Raw genomic sequence first — 15,650 nt, forward strand, 5'->3', positions numbered from 1 at the left:
CTGCAAAAACTGAATCTAAGTAAGATGAAATATATCAGGTAAGGATTATGTTGGCTTATTTTCTGTCTGATGAGATAATTCTTCTCACTAAGCAGATTTTATGTTAGAGTGTTTTATTTGTTTTAAGGGTTTTGGTCCTAAATGATCTCAGTAAGATATTACAGCTTGTTGCTGAGATTTGATGACCTATATGGAGTAAAACATGCTTGAAACTAGAATATAAACTGATGCAAAAGCTGTGTCATCAACACTCATGAGTATAAAACTACTTTTTTAAAGTAATCATTTCTTATTTCAAGCATGAAAAAAAAAATCATGATGCCGAGCGCTTATCATTATGTCAAGATGATGGCACTAGCAGTTGTTTAATTTAAGAATACTTTTCAACATACTGTGCAAAAAGGTCTCTTTTTTTTTTTACCACAAAAAGTACACTTGTTATTAGTGAGAATATACTTATTTTAAGGTATTTTTGGGTTATTGAGGTTAACTAATTTTACTTGTTTTGGAAAGTCTTGACAAGCAAAATTTTCTTGTTCTATTGGCAGATAATTTTTGCTTGGTTCAAATAAAATACCCCTCATTTTTGTACTTGTTTTCCTCGTTTTTTTTGTTTTGTTTTTTTTTTACCAAGAAAAGTGCACTTGTTTTTAGTGAGAATACACTTATTTTAAGGTATTTTTGGGTTGATTGAGGTTAGCTAATTTTACTTGTTTTGGAAAGTCTTGACAAGCTAAATTTTCTTGTTCTATTGGCAGATAATTTTGCCTATTTTTTTTATATTTTTTTTTCTACCACGAAAAGTGCACTTTTAAGTGAGAATATACTTATTTTAAGATATTTTGGGGATAATTGAGGTTAGCTAATTTTACTTGTTTTGGAAAGTTTTTACAAGCTACATTTTCTTGTTCTATTGGCAGATAATTTTTGCTTGGTTCAAATAAAATTGCCCTAATTTTTGTATTTTTTTCCTTGTTTTTGTTTCTTTTTTTTTCTACCAAGAAAAGTGCACTTGTGTTTAGTGAGAATATACTTATTTTAAGGTATTTTTGGGTTCATTGAGGTTAGCTAATTTTACTTGTTTGGAAAGTCTTGACAGGCCGAATTTTCTTGTTGTTTTGGCAGATAATTTTTGCTTACTTCAGATAAAATTGCCCTAATATTTGTAATTTTTTTTCTTGTTTTTTTTTTTTTCCTACCAAGAAAAGTGCACTTGTTATTAGTGAGAATATACTTATTTTAAGGTATATTTGGGTTGATTAAGGTTAGCTAATTTTACTTGTTTTTGAAAGTATTGACAAACTAAATTTTCTTGTTCTATTGGCAGATAATTTTGCTTATTTTTGTATTTGTTTTTCTTGTTTTTGTTTCTTTTTTTTTCTACCACAAAAAGTGCACTTGTTATTAGTGAGAATATACTTATTTTAAGATATTTTTGGGATAATTGAGGTTAGCTAATTTTACTTGTTTTGGAAAGTCTTTACAAGCTAAATTTTCTTGTTCTACTGGCAGATAATTTTTGCTTGGTTCAAATAAAATACCCCTCATTTTTGTATTTGTTTTCCTCGTTTTTTTTTCTACCACGAAAAGTGCTCTTGTTTTAAGTGAGAATATACTTATTTTAAGGTATTTTTGGGTTCATTGAGGTTAGTTAATTTTACTTGTTTGGAAAGTCTTGACAGGCCGAATTTTCTTGTTGTTTTGGCAGATAATTTTTGCTTACTTCAGATAAAATTGCCCTAATATTTGTAATTTTTTCCCTTGTTTTTTTTTTTTTTTCTACCAAAAAAAGTGTACTTGTTTTTAGTGAGAATATACTTATTTTAAGGTATTTTTGGGTTGATTAAGGTTAGCTAATTTTACTTGTTTTTGAAAGTCTTGACAAACTAAATTTTTTTGTTCTATTGGCAGATAATTTTGCTTATTTTTGTATTTTTTTTTCCTGTTTTTGTTTCTTTTTTTTCTACCACGAAAAGTGCACTTGTTATTAGTGAGAATATACTTATTTTAAGGTATTTTTGGGTTATTGAGGTTAGCTAATTTTACTTGTTTTGGAAAGTCTTGACAAGCTAAATTTTCTTGTTCTATTGGCAGATAATTTTGCTTATTTTTGTATTTTTTTTCTTGTTTTTGTTTCTTTTTTTTCTACCACGAAAAGTGCACTTGTTTTTAGTGAGAATATACTTATTTTAAGATATTTTTGGGATAATTGAGGTTAGCTAATTTTACTTGTTTTGGAAAGTTTTTACAAGCTAAATTTTCTTGTTCTATTGGCAGATAATTTTTGCTTAGTTCAAATAAAATACCCCTCATTTTTGTATTTTTTTCCTTGTTTTTGTTTCTTTTTTTTCTACCAAGAAAAGTGCACTTGTTTTTAGTGAGAATGTACTTATTTTAAGGTATTTTTGGGTTCATTGAGGTTAGCTAATTTTACTTGTTTGGAAAGTCTTGACAGGCCGAATTTTCTTATTGTTTTGGCAGATAATTTTTGCTTACTTCAGATAAAATTGCCCTAATATTTGTAATTTTTTCCCTTGTTTTTTTTTTTTTCTACCAAAAAAAGTGCACTTGTTATTAGTGAGAATATACTTATTTTAAGGTATTTTGGGGTTTATTAAGGTTAGCTAATTTTACTTGTTTTGGAAAGTATTGACAAATTCAAATTTCTTGTTCTATTGGCAGATAATTTTGCTTATTTTTGTTTTTTTTTTCTTGTTTTTGTGTCTTTTTTTTCTACCACGAAAAGTGCACTTGTTATTAGTGAGAATTTACTTATTTTAAGATATTTTTGGGATAATTGAGGTTAGCTAATTTTACTTGTTTTGGAAAGTCTTTACAAGCTAAATTTTCTTGTTCTATTGGCAGATAATTTTGCTTGGTTCAAATAAAATACTCCTCTTTTTTTTTTGTTTTTTTTTCTACCAAGAAAAGTGCACTTGTTTTTAGTGAGAATAAACTTATTTTAAGGTATTTTTGGGTTGATTGAGGTTAGCTAATTTTACTTGTTTTGGAAAGTCTTGACAAGCTAAATTTTCTTGTTCTACTGGCAGATAATTTTGCCTATTTTTGTTTCTTTTTTTTTTTAACCACGAAAAGTGCACTTGTTATTAGTAAGAATATACTTATTTTAAGATATTTTTGGGATAATTGAGGTTAGCTAATTTTACTTGTTTTGGAAAGTCTTTGGAAGCAAAATTTTCTTGTTCTATTGGCAGATAATTTTTGCCTAATAAAATACCCCTCATTTTTGTACTTTTTTCCTTGTTTTTGTTTCTTTTTTTTCTACCAAGAAAAGTGCACTTGTTTTTAGTGAGAATATACTTATTTTAAGGTATGTTTGGGTTCATTGAGGTTAGCTAATTTTACTTGTTTCGGAAAGTCTTGACATGCCAAATTTTCTTGTTGTTTTGGCATATCATTTATGCTTAGTTCAGATAAAATACCCATAATTTTTGTAATGTTTCCCCCCTATTTTTGTTTTTTTTTTTCTACCAAAAAAGTGCACTTGTTATTAATGAGAATGTATCGTATTTTTCTGAGTATATGTCGCTCCGGAGTGTAAGTCGCACCTGCCGAACATGCATAATAGAGAAGGGAAAAAACACATATAAGTCGCACTGGAGTATAAGTCACATTTTTGGGGGAAATTTATTCGATAAAACCCAACAGCAAGAATAGACATTTGAAAGGCAATTTAAAATAAATAAAGAATAGTGAAGAAGAGGTTGAATAAGTGTAGGTTATATGAGGCATAAATAAGCAACTGCTATGTTAAGCTAACATATTATGGTAAGAGTCATTCAAATAACTAGAACATATAGAACATGCTATACCTTTACCAAACTATCTCTCACTCCTAATCCATAAATCCCATGAAATCTTATACGTCTAGTCTCTTACGTCAATGAGCTAAATAATATTATTTGATATTTTACGATAATTTCACACATAAGTCGCTCCAGAGTATAAGTCGCACCCCTGGCCAAACTATGAAAAAAACTGCGACTTATAGTCCGAAAAATACGGTACTTATTTTAAGGTAATTTTGGGTTCATTGAGGTTAGCTAATTTTACTTGTTTTGGAAAGTGTTGACAGGCCGAATTTCTTGTTCTATCGGCAGATAATTTTGCTTGGTTCAAGTAAAATACCCCACATTTTTGTATTTTTTTCCCCATGTTTTTGAACACTGACTTTTTGCTGTGCAAGTTCCGGTATCGATTCTCAAATACTTGGAATTGGTGTTTTTAGATAAACGGATTGTGATGATCCGTCACATGGATGAAGATTTAGCCGTCATACGGTGATTCCGAAAACTGGTATGTCAACTGTTGAGTCGCGGTATCGATTCAAATGTGAAAAGTTACGTATTTCCGCTGACGGATCTTTAATGCGTTTACTTTATTCAATGCCTTGTTGTTTTCTGTTCTTACGTAAATCAACTTATTTCTGTCCGAACATGTTTTTGTATTCAATTATTATACTTTTATTGCTTATAGTAAAGTGTCATTGAGTTTTTAGAAAAAGTGCTTTTAAAAAAAATATATAATTATTATTATATATTATTATATGTTGTGGTCCGCCGCCCGGATCACATATGGTTTTGGTTTCTGAGTCCTTTTGTGTTTTGTCGATCGTTTTGGACTCTTCCTGTTCTTAGTTTTTGCACTTCCGGTTTTATCACGTTTCCATGGTTTCTCATTTGTCCCACCTGCTTGTGTTTGTTAGGCGCACCTATGTTCTGATTATTGTTTCTGTATTTAAGCCTGCCTGCTCCCTTTTTTCGGTCTTGGTCCGTCATTAACTACATGCAACAGTCATGTTGGTTTCTGTAAGTCTTTGTACTTCTGCTAAGTCTCGTCTTAGCTTCCTTGCGCTCGGCATGCGCTACTTTAGACACTTAAAATTCGATGCTAGTTTAGCATTAGCTTCCCGTGCGTAGGCACGCCTTTTCTTTTGCATTTTGTACCAGTGTTATTTGACCTTTTTTGTACATTAAACCAGATCTTACCTGCAATCCCTGCCTGTCTGGTTCAACTGCATCTTGGGGTGACAACTCGCACATCACAATGCGGTCCGATAGTGACACAGCTTATATTTAGCCTCTCCTTTGTGGCTGAATTAGGTACAAAGATTGAAAATAAGTCTTAGTTGGCGGCAATATTGCAAAGAAAACACTTATGTAATGTAACGTAATACAGGTATAATTAATAATACATATATAACACAATTGTAACTTTTTTATTTAACTTGACCAATTAATCACAAAATTAAAGCTATTTAGTCAGGTCCAGGAGGCACAGGGTCAGTGGGAAAAAACTGCTTAAAAGTACTTCCAGATTTATTTCGGTAATAAGTGTGCGTGTGTGTGTGTGTGTGTGTGTGTGTGTGTGCGTGTGTGTGTGTGTGTGTGTGTGTGTGTGTGTGTGTGTGTGTGTGTGTCCTGCAAGATCATAAATCTTGACATGGCGAGTTTGTGAGTGACTTTGACTCTTTCTTCTCTGTCAGGTTGCTGCTCTTATCTTCTCAGCCCAGAGGCCACAGGAATTATCAGGCATGCATTGATCCATGCAGGTCATCCCGTGAACTAAGCGTCGCTTCCTGACAGCTGGCCTTCAGTTTCCAGGTTTGTTATAAAAAAAAAAAAAAATATATATATCAAATATTGACTCAATTCCCCTGACCGCACTTCAGTAGAGGTATTTTCTGGGGCCTGCATATCGCACTGAGTCTGCAAAGTATTTCCAGAAGCTTGCTGGGTTAAGGGAACTGGATCACCTGCATCCCACAGAGGTCTCCCTTGTTCCACACTTCCTTTCCTTTGAAACACATCCAATTATACAGACTGTCCAGGTTTCGAATATGGATTCATTATAGAAATAAGTTCCCGGTAAAATACATTTTTTCTCCTTATAAAGTGCTTAAATTGTCATCCCCATACAACTTATCAGGGTTGATCTAACACATAAAGTGTATTTATCTTTTCCACTGCATCGCTCCTGTAAAAAAAAAAACAAAAAAAAAAAACTTTTATCTATGCTTATCTATCACGCAGACTCCGGTGAAAAATATTGCAAGCCTAGCATTACTTTTGCAGTGTGCGCTTAATGAGCAGTTTTCACAGAAGAGCGCTCTAAAATTCATGGAGAACTTGGGGAAATCATGACTTATATATGTGGAATGTGGCTTCCGGACTACTAGAAATGCACATTTATTCACAGGGTGTCTATGTGGGTACCCATTCGGGAAAATAATATAAAAATATATATATATAAATATATATATATATATATATATATATATATATATATATATATAGAACATGTTTATGTTTTACATTATTAATCTTAACATTCACAGCAAATGCAGGCAGTTTGATACCCATCTTAGATATTTTCATTGAGGTTATATATATATATATATATATATATATATATATATATATATATATAAATATATGCATATATATATATGCATATATTTATATACACATATATATGTATGTATATCTGCGATAATGTGACGACTTGTCCAGGGTGTACACTGCCTTCTGCTCGATTGTAGTTGAGATAGGCACCAGCGCCCAACGCGACCCCAAGAGGATTAAGGGGTAGAAAATGGATGGATGCATGGATGGATGGTTGTACAAACCCCGTTTCCATATGAGTTGGGAAATCGTGTTAGATGTAAATATAAACAGAATACAATGATTTGCAAATCCTTTTCAAGCCATATTCAGTTGAATATGCTACAAAGACAACATATTTGATGTTCAAACTCATAAACATTTTTTTTTTTTTCACAAATAATCATCAACTTTAGAATTTGATGCCAGCAACACGTGACAAAGAAGTTGGGAAAGTTGGCAATAAATACTGATAAACTTGAGGAATGCTCATCAAACACTTATTTGGAACATCCCACAGGTGTGCAGGCTAATTGGGAACAGGTGGGTGCCATGATTGGCTATAAAAGCAGCTTCCATGAAATGCTAAGTAATTCACAAACAAGGATGGGGTGAGGGACACCACTTTGTAAACAAATTGTTGAACAGTTTTAGAACAACATTTCTCAACGAGCTATTGCAAGGAATTTAGGGATTTTACCATCTACGCTCCGTAAAATCATCAAAAAGTTCAGATAATCTGTAGAAATCACTGCACGTAAGTGATGATATTACGGACTTTTGATCCCTCAGGCGGTACTGCATCAAAAACCGACATTGTGTAAAGGATATCACCACATGGGCTCAGGAACACTTCATAAAACTACTGTCAGTAACTACAGTTGGTTGCTACATCTGTAAGTGCAAGTTAAAACTCTGCTATGCAAAGTCAAACCCATTTATCAACAACACCTAGGAACGCCGCTAGGTTCGCTGGGCCCGAGCTCATCTAAGATGGACTGATGCAAAGTGGAAAAGTGTTCTGTGGTCTGACGAGTCCACATTTCAAATTATATTTGGAAACTGTGGACGTGAAGTTGAAAAGCCAGCATGTGTGATGGTATGGGGGTGTATTAGTGCCCAAGACATGGGTAACTTACACATGTGTGATGGTATGGGGGTGTATTAGTGCCCAAGACATGGGTAACTTACACATGTGTGATGGTATGGGGGTGTATTAGTGCCCAAGGCATGGGTAACTTACACATGTGTGATGGTATGGGGGTGTATTAGTGCCCATGGCATGGGTAACTTACACATGTGTGATGGTATGGGGGTGTATTAGTGAACAAGACATGGGTAACTTACACATGTGTGATGGTATGGGGGTGTATTAGTGCCCAAGGCATGGGTAACTTACACATGTGTGATGGTATGGGGGTGTATTAGTGAACAAGACATGGGTAACTTACACATGTGTGATGGTATGGGGGTGTATTAGTGCCCAAGGCATGGGTAACTTACACATGTGTGATGGTATGGGGGTGTATTAGTGCCCAAGGCATGGGTAACTTACACATGTGTGAAGGCACCATTAATGCTGGTTTTGGAGCAACATATGTTGTCATCCAAGCAACGTTATCATGGACGCCCCTGCTTTATTTCAGCAGGACAAGTGTTACAACAGCGTGGCTTCGTAAAAAAAAGAGTGTGGGTACTTTCCTGGCCCGCCTGCAGTCCAGACCTGTCTCCCATCAAAAATGTGTGGCGCATTATGAAGCGTAAAATAGGACAGCGGAGACCCCGGACTGTTGAAGGACTGAAGCTCTACATAAAACAAGAATGGGAAAGAATTCCACTTTCAAAGCTTCAACAATTAGTTTCCTCAGTTCCCAAACGTTTATTGAGCGTTGTTAAAAGAAAAGGTGATGTAACAAAGTGGTGAACATGCCCTTTCCCAACTACTTTGGCACGTGTTGCAGCCATGAAATTCTAACTTAATTATTATTTGCAAAAAAAAAAATAAAGTTTATGAGTTTGAACATTAAATATGTTGTCTTTGTCGTGCATTCAACTGAATATGGCTTGAAAAAGATTTGCAAATCATTGTATTCCGTTTATATTTACTTGCTGGGATCCAACTGTTACGCCTGTTCGGCATCGTGGTGCCAGGTTCGATTCCCTCGAGGATGCGTCGAAATTGAACACAGCAAAGGTAAGATAAACAGATTTATTTAAATAACAAAAAGAGCTATATAACAAAAATGCTGGAGCTAGAAGAATAAAACAAACAAAGGACTCTAGCATAAAAGCTAGGAATAGTAATAGACAAACTAAATCTGCCTCGAAGGCACACAAAAACAGAAAAACAAATCTTCAGCGTGAGAGCTGGAATAATACGAGGGCATAGCGTGAAAACTAGCGTGAATAAACATAGGAATGATCAGAGGAAACCTGAAATGCAGACGTATGGTTGTGTGAAAACAAACTTGGATGCCAGACTGAACAACAAAAGATAAGGCAGGTGATTAGTGAGGACAGGTGTGCAGGGCCGTGAGAAACAGGTGAAACTGATAAAGCTACCATGGTGACCGACTTAAACAGGAAATAATAGGATCTGATGGAGAGTGAAAATAAAAATGGAACAACAAACAATAATATGTGGAGGAGCCAAAAAGCGGATCTCGACAAACACAATTTCCCAACTCATGTGGAAACGGGGTTTATATTTCCAGGGTTTTAGCGGCCATATAAAATGCGTAAGGCGTAATAATTCATTTGTCCTGCTACCTTTCTTTTCTTTTCTTAGTTTATTTGGAACATGACATACATACAACATTATACATCATTTGGCAATACACAATACATCATGTCCGAAAAGGAGTAGGAAGAAGCAAAGCTTATTTAATCCTCGCCCTTTTCCACTTCAGAGCGCCCACAATATAAATAAACATTCATTCACTGACCTTCTTTACAGCAAAATATCAAAATAGCAAAATGGCATCTATGAGTGATTAACACAGCAGTTTTCTAACATGTACTTAATTATTTCAGTCATTATTAACATACCAAGATGAAGAATATCTTATTTTCAATAAGTTTGAAAGTGTTTCTCCTAATACTTCTTTGTACTTTGTAAGCACTATTAATTTAAGCATCCTCTTAAACTGGATCATATCAGTACAATGTTTAACTTCTTTACTTCATCCATCCCATATTTTAAATCCACATACTGATATGCTAAAAGTTTTAAGTGTTGTACGTGCATACAAATGTTTTACATTAGATTTTCCTCTAAGGTTATATTTCTCCTCTTTAGTTGAGAAGAATTGTTGTACATTCTTTGGGAGCAGGTTATAATTTACTTTGTACATCAATTTAGCTTTTTGCGATTTTATCAAGTCATCGAACTTTAATATTTTTGACTCAATCAATAAAGGGTTTGTATGTTCTCTATATCCAACATTATTTATTATTCTAATCGATCTTTTTTGCAACACAGTTAACGAATGTAGCGCACATTTGTAGTTGTTTCCTCATATTTCTGCACAATAACTCAGATATGTAACACTAGCCAGCAGTGGAAAATATGAAGTTTATTTTGGCCTAGGACGTGTTTTGCTTAATTCATTATTGAAACATTTTTTGCCACCTTATGTTGTATTTTTTGTACATGAGATTTCCAGTTCATTTTATCATCTATTAATACTCCCAAAAATCTGGTTTCTTTTACCCTTTCGATATCTATTCCGTCAATTTGTATTTGTGTCTGATGCTCTTTTCTACTGTTACCAAATAGCATTATTTTAGTTTTACTGAGATTCAAGGATAGCCTGTTTTTATCAAACCATTTTTTTATAATAAATAAATAAATGGGTTGTACTTGTATAGCGCTTTTCTACCTTCAAGGTACTCAAAGCGCTTTGACACTACTTCCACATTCACACACACATTCACACACTGATGGAGGGAGCTGCCATGCAAGGCGCCAACCAGAACCCATCAGGAGCAAGGGTGAAGTGTCTTGCTCAGGACACAACGGACGTGACAAGGTTGGTACTAGGTGGGAATTGAACCAGGGACCCTCGGGTTGCACACGGCCACTCTCCCACTGCGCCCCGCCGTCCCTTTTTTATAGGACATATCCCCTCTGAAAGCCAAAGAAGAAGGACGACTGAGCAATGCAATGTTAGTTTGTTTGCAGCAAATAGATCCAACTAGATGCAATGGAGAACGGCAGCAGAGAGCGTTGACTCAAGTCCCGACAGCGACCGCCGGGCCGCCGCAAAATAAGACGGCGTTTGTAGAATCCCAATGACGGGCTTCACAAGGAGAGTTAATGTATGACCTCTGCACATATGCGGCAATTTGTGTCAATGTCAACTCCTTGTCTGCCATCTTGTCCTCTCTTTTACAAGGGAATGAATGTATCACCATACCTATGAGCTGATTTATGTCTCAACCGGAGGAGGGGGAGGGGGGGGGATCTATATACAAGGGCCGATAAAGATAGTCCCCTAAAGAGAGATGGGCGCCGATAGTATTGTGTCTGCTCTGGCGGAGGCAATGAACCAGGCTGGGTTTCATCAGCAAAGAGAGCGTGGCATGGGAAAGAGAACAATAAAAAGTACTCAGCGCAGGGGCAAACTTTTCCAATCAATGCGCTCTCTCTCATGGAGACAGGGTGAAATTAATTCTCGCCTGAAGGGTGGAAGCGGGGTGGGCGCCGCACTGGAGAGTAAGAGCTGTTGACAAATACTCTTTATCCTCAGGTCAATAAGGACGGGGGGGGGGGGAGATGAGGGATGAAAACGGCGAGGGGGTGGAAGGCGGGAGAGGAAACAGTGGCGGCGGATGAGACGTCAGGAGGAGATCCGAACGAGGAGGCGGGGAAGAGAAAGTTGAAGAGTGAGGTAAGAGCATTGAAGCTCTGACAGCATCAGAAGGATGTCAGGTGATGGAAGTCCTCACTTATTCCAATCACAGACCTTTCCCTCCGAGCAGCAAGTGTCGCCCTAATTACTCCGCCCTGCGCCCCGATGATTCTCTCTCCGTGACACTCTCTATCCGCGATCCATTCTCGGGTACTCGCTCGCTCCGCAGGCTATCGCTCTCGACGCTGCCCTTTCCCAATCACCTCAGGACACCAAGATGGCGACAAGACTCTCCACTCCGTCGGATGACTTGGGAATTTTAAAAAGGTCTTGTTTTTTTATCCTGTCCGCATTGTAATTTGAATGAATAAATATTTAGGTGGGCTTGCTATCGACGTCTTGCCACCGCCTGTGGGAACAAGGCAGGGGTGTCCTAAGTGCGGCCCGCGGGCCATTTTTTAGCGGCCATAAAACACATTTTAATAATATGATTAAAAAAATACAAATCAGAGAAGGTGGTATAAAAGAGCAATCAGGTGAAATGTGACAAGAAAATTGTATATATGTGTGTGTACATATGTATATATGTAAGTGTGTGTGGATTTAAATGTATTATTTATAGATAAAATATAGCAGGGGTAGGGAACCTATGGCTCTAGAGCCAGATGTGGCTCTTTTGATGACTGCACCTGGCTCTCAGGTAAATCTGAGCTGACATTGCTTAACATGATAAGTAATGAATAATTGCACTTGTAATCACAGTGTTAAAAATAATGTTCAAAACATAAAAAATTCTCATGTATTTTTAGTCCATCCATCCGTTTACTACCGCACCTGTTCAAGAAGTTGCGTTAAGAAGTTATTTATTATTGGTTAGTGTGGGGCTTTCCCCCCTGGGGGTTCTTCAGACCACCAAGCACCGACATGAGAGCCTGTTTCAGGGTTACAATATTGTTTTAATTTTCAATAAGTCTCTCAGTTGCTTTCCAGCAATTGTATTTTTCTCTTTCGTTCTCGCTCGCGCTCTGGCTCCAGCCCCAACCCCATCTCTCCTCCTGGCTGCTGCTTATAACAGAGCGACAGGTGATTAGATAACAAGGCCCAGGTGGGCTATCTACGCACCTGTCGCTGATTTCGAGGCCGATCCTGGCACACCCCAGTTCGCTGCAGGCCCGCGGGCCACGCCCCCCTCCACAGTTAGCTTCAGAATAACAATGTTATTACAAAGAATAAGAGACCTATTATACTCTAGAAATGTTGGTCTTACTTAAAAATGCACGCGTTTAGTTGTGTTCAGTGTTAAAAAAAACATTATATGGCTCTCACGGAAATACATTTTAAAATATTTGGCTTTTTGGCTCTCTCAGCCAAAAAGGTTCCCGACCCCTGATTTATAGCATCTACGCAGCAACCACTGAATTGAGTTATATTATATATATTATTGTATTATATATTGTATATATATATATATATATATATATTGTATATGTATAGGGGTGGGACCTAATAAGTTGACTTCTTCCCACTCCCTTTTGATCCAATCTTGACATCTACAAAAGATGAGTCACATGTAATGTTTTCAATGTAGGTGTAAAAATTATGTATATATATATATATCTCTTTTGTATTTCATGTCATTCTTTTGTTTTGTTTGCATGGCTCAAAATAAACCACTCATTCATTCAAAATGTTGCAATGTTTAGTCTAATAACACAAAGCTGCCATGCAGGCTGTTATTTTCTTTAAAAAAAATAATAATCAAGATCAATGTCACATTAAATATTCCACTTTGAATTATTTTTTGGGGGAAAATGTTGCATATTTTGTGTTTGCCGTATAATAAACAAAGCTGTTATTTTTTTCTAAAGAAGGGCCTAATAAGAACAAAGAAAAAACATAAACAACAATAGAAGTTATAATTGACGGATGGATCTGAAGTTGATCTCAAGATGATTGTGTTTAAAATAAAGAGTAGAAAAAAAAAAGTTTTTTGTTTTTAATGAGTAGGACCCTTTTGGATCCCCAATAATGAGTGTGATTTTTTTTTGTGTGTGTCAAGGCTAAAAAAATAATAACTTAAAATCAATGGTGTTATGTGTTGACATTTTTAAGGCTCCAATTATTCTATAATCTCAAATATTCCACTTTAAAAAATTATTTGGGGGAAACCATTGCATATTTTGTGTTTTTTTCCATAACATAACAGGGTTTTCTTTGACAAAAAGGGCACACAACTTAAATCTTTAAAAACGTTATATTGACAAATAGACCTAATGTTGATCTAGAGCAGGGGTCAGCAACCTTTACCACACAAAAAGAGCCATTTTGACCCGTTTCACACAATGAGGAAGACAATGGGAGCCGCAACTATTTTCGCCAATATCTGCTGGTGGTCACCCAGATGACAAGAATAAGGGCGTGCCGTGAAGCCATTGCCTTAAACACCTTCTACAACATCTGCAAACTGCTTGCCAGCCCAGCAACATGTTGTGAGAGGCTTCTGCAGATGCACGCACACAACTGGAAGGCATACTGGGTGACACAGAGTACACTGACGGTTGTGATATAAACAACTTTAACACTCCTACTAATATGCGCCACATTGTGAACCCACACAAAAGAAGAATGACAAAACCATTTCGGGAGAAAATCCTCATAGTAACACAACATAAACGCAACACAACAAATACCCAGAATCCTTTGCATCCATGACACCTCCCTGACTGTTATACACCCCGCAAGCACCAAACCCCGCCCACCTCAACCACGCAGGGAGGGGGGATGGGGGGGTTGGTGCTCGCGGGGTGTATAACATAGTCACGAAGTGTCATGGATGCAAAGGATTCTGGGTATTTGCTGTGTTGCGTTTATGTTGTGTTACTATGAGGATTTTCTCCCGAAATGTGTTTGTCATTCTTCTTTTGTGTGGGTTCACAATGTGACGCATATTAGTAGGAGTGTTAAAGTCGTTTATATCACAGCCGTCAGTGTACTCTGTGTCACCCAGTATGCCTTGCAATCTCACACATGTGCCGACAGAAGCAGCGAAATGCATGTGTCTGGTCGGCACGCAAATAGCATTCCGTGAATGGCGGGCGCGATGACGTTCAAGAAGACGTTAAGAGTAATATCATCACGGCACGCCCTTAATATTGTTGACTCCGGGTGATGTCCGGGAGAGGCATTGAATTCCGGAATCCCCTCGCAACAATCTGGGGGGTCGGCGATTGTGCAGCTGAGCCGCATCAGAGTTGCCAAAGCCGCGGGTTGCCGACCCCTGATATAGAGATTTAAACCTTGAATAACAATAATACAAAATAATGACACATTTTAAAATATTTGTTTGACCAAAATCTTGTGAGGTCCCTGGGATCAACCCTGAGTGGAGGCTTAAATCTATATGTTTACACATATATTGTATTGGTTTTTGAAATAAATAAAACAAATCAAAATAGCCCCTGCTTGCGTTGATTTTTCAGTGTGCTGGACGCAGCGGCTGGGGAGAGGGAAGTCTGGGCTTCCCTGCTTAGGCTGCTGCCCCCACGACCCGACCTCGGATAAGCTGAAGAAGATGAATGAATGGAGGTAGCCTGATTATTAGTGTGAATACAAGAGATCAGCACTTGACTGTCCCACTTTTTGAGACACCCTGCATCACATCAACCACCAATCGAATGAACTCTGCTCAAACAAAGCAGGAATACTATTTCCTCTGACCTTTTATCGTGACATTTTATCACACCGAAAGCCATTTTATTGTATATCCTTGATGTCCACTCAAGCATATTGTGTTCAATCTTTTGCATTTTCTTCCTTTTGTTGTCTTCTGGTGGATGGAATTGTCCAGTGGGATGTTCGTAGCGCACTGTCATTGACTACTTTCTGAGAGACTCAATTAAAGCGAGCGGGGTGGGAAGAGCGATTAACAACACACACGCTATAAGACTCAACATACCCGAGGGGCTCAATTTGTCTTGAAGAACGCCGGATCCCATCCGACAAAAACCTATGATTGACACATCTAACCTTCATTCCGATGTAATCTTTAGCACTCAGAGATCTAATTAATTAAGGGCATCTCATTTCCTTTCTAATGCAGGCGGGCAGGAGCATGATGGAATCGGGAGAGCGGGGAATACGAGGGGAGATGCTGAAGAGGGGGGTCCCGTATTTCATCAATGTCTGTCCGCGTTGTTCATTTGGGGGAAAGAACAAAAGAGCATAAGGTGCTCGGGTTCACAACAATGCTGTATTGATTAGAACTGACAGACCTCTGGCAAATAGCATTCACACAGGAGACATGAAGTAATAGTCTATTATGGAATCCCCCAATAATGAACCTGCGTCTTTAAGTGTCCTTTCTTACTTCTAGGTGATTATAATTCAAGTAACA

General features: G+C 37.1%; 1 protein-coding gene across 1 annotated transcript in view; it reads right to left on the minus strand.

Moving 5' to 3' along the window:
* cdh13 (cadherin 13, H-cadherin (heart)) overlaps nucleotides 1-15,650 on the minus strand; it is a 795,802-nt gene that overhangs the window by 264,385 nt on the left and 515,767 nt on the right. The window lies entirely within an intron of this gene.

Source organism: Nerophis ophidion, linkage group LG12 (genome assembly GCF_033978795.1).
Source record: "Nerophis ophidion isolate RoL-2023_Sa linkage group LG12, RoL_Noph_v1.0, whole genome shotgun sequence".
NCBI classification, from domain to species: Eukaryota; Metazoa; Chordata; class Actinopteri; order Syngnathiformes; family Syngnathidae; genus Nerophis; species Nerophis ophidion.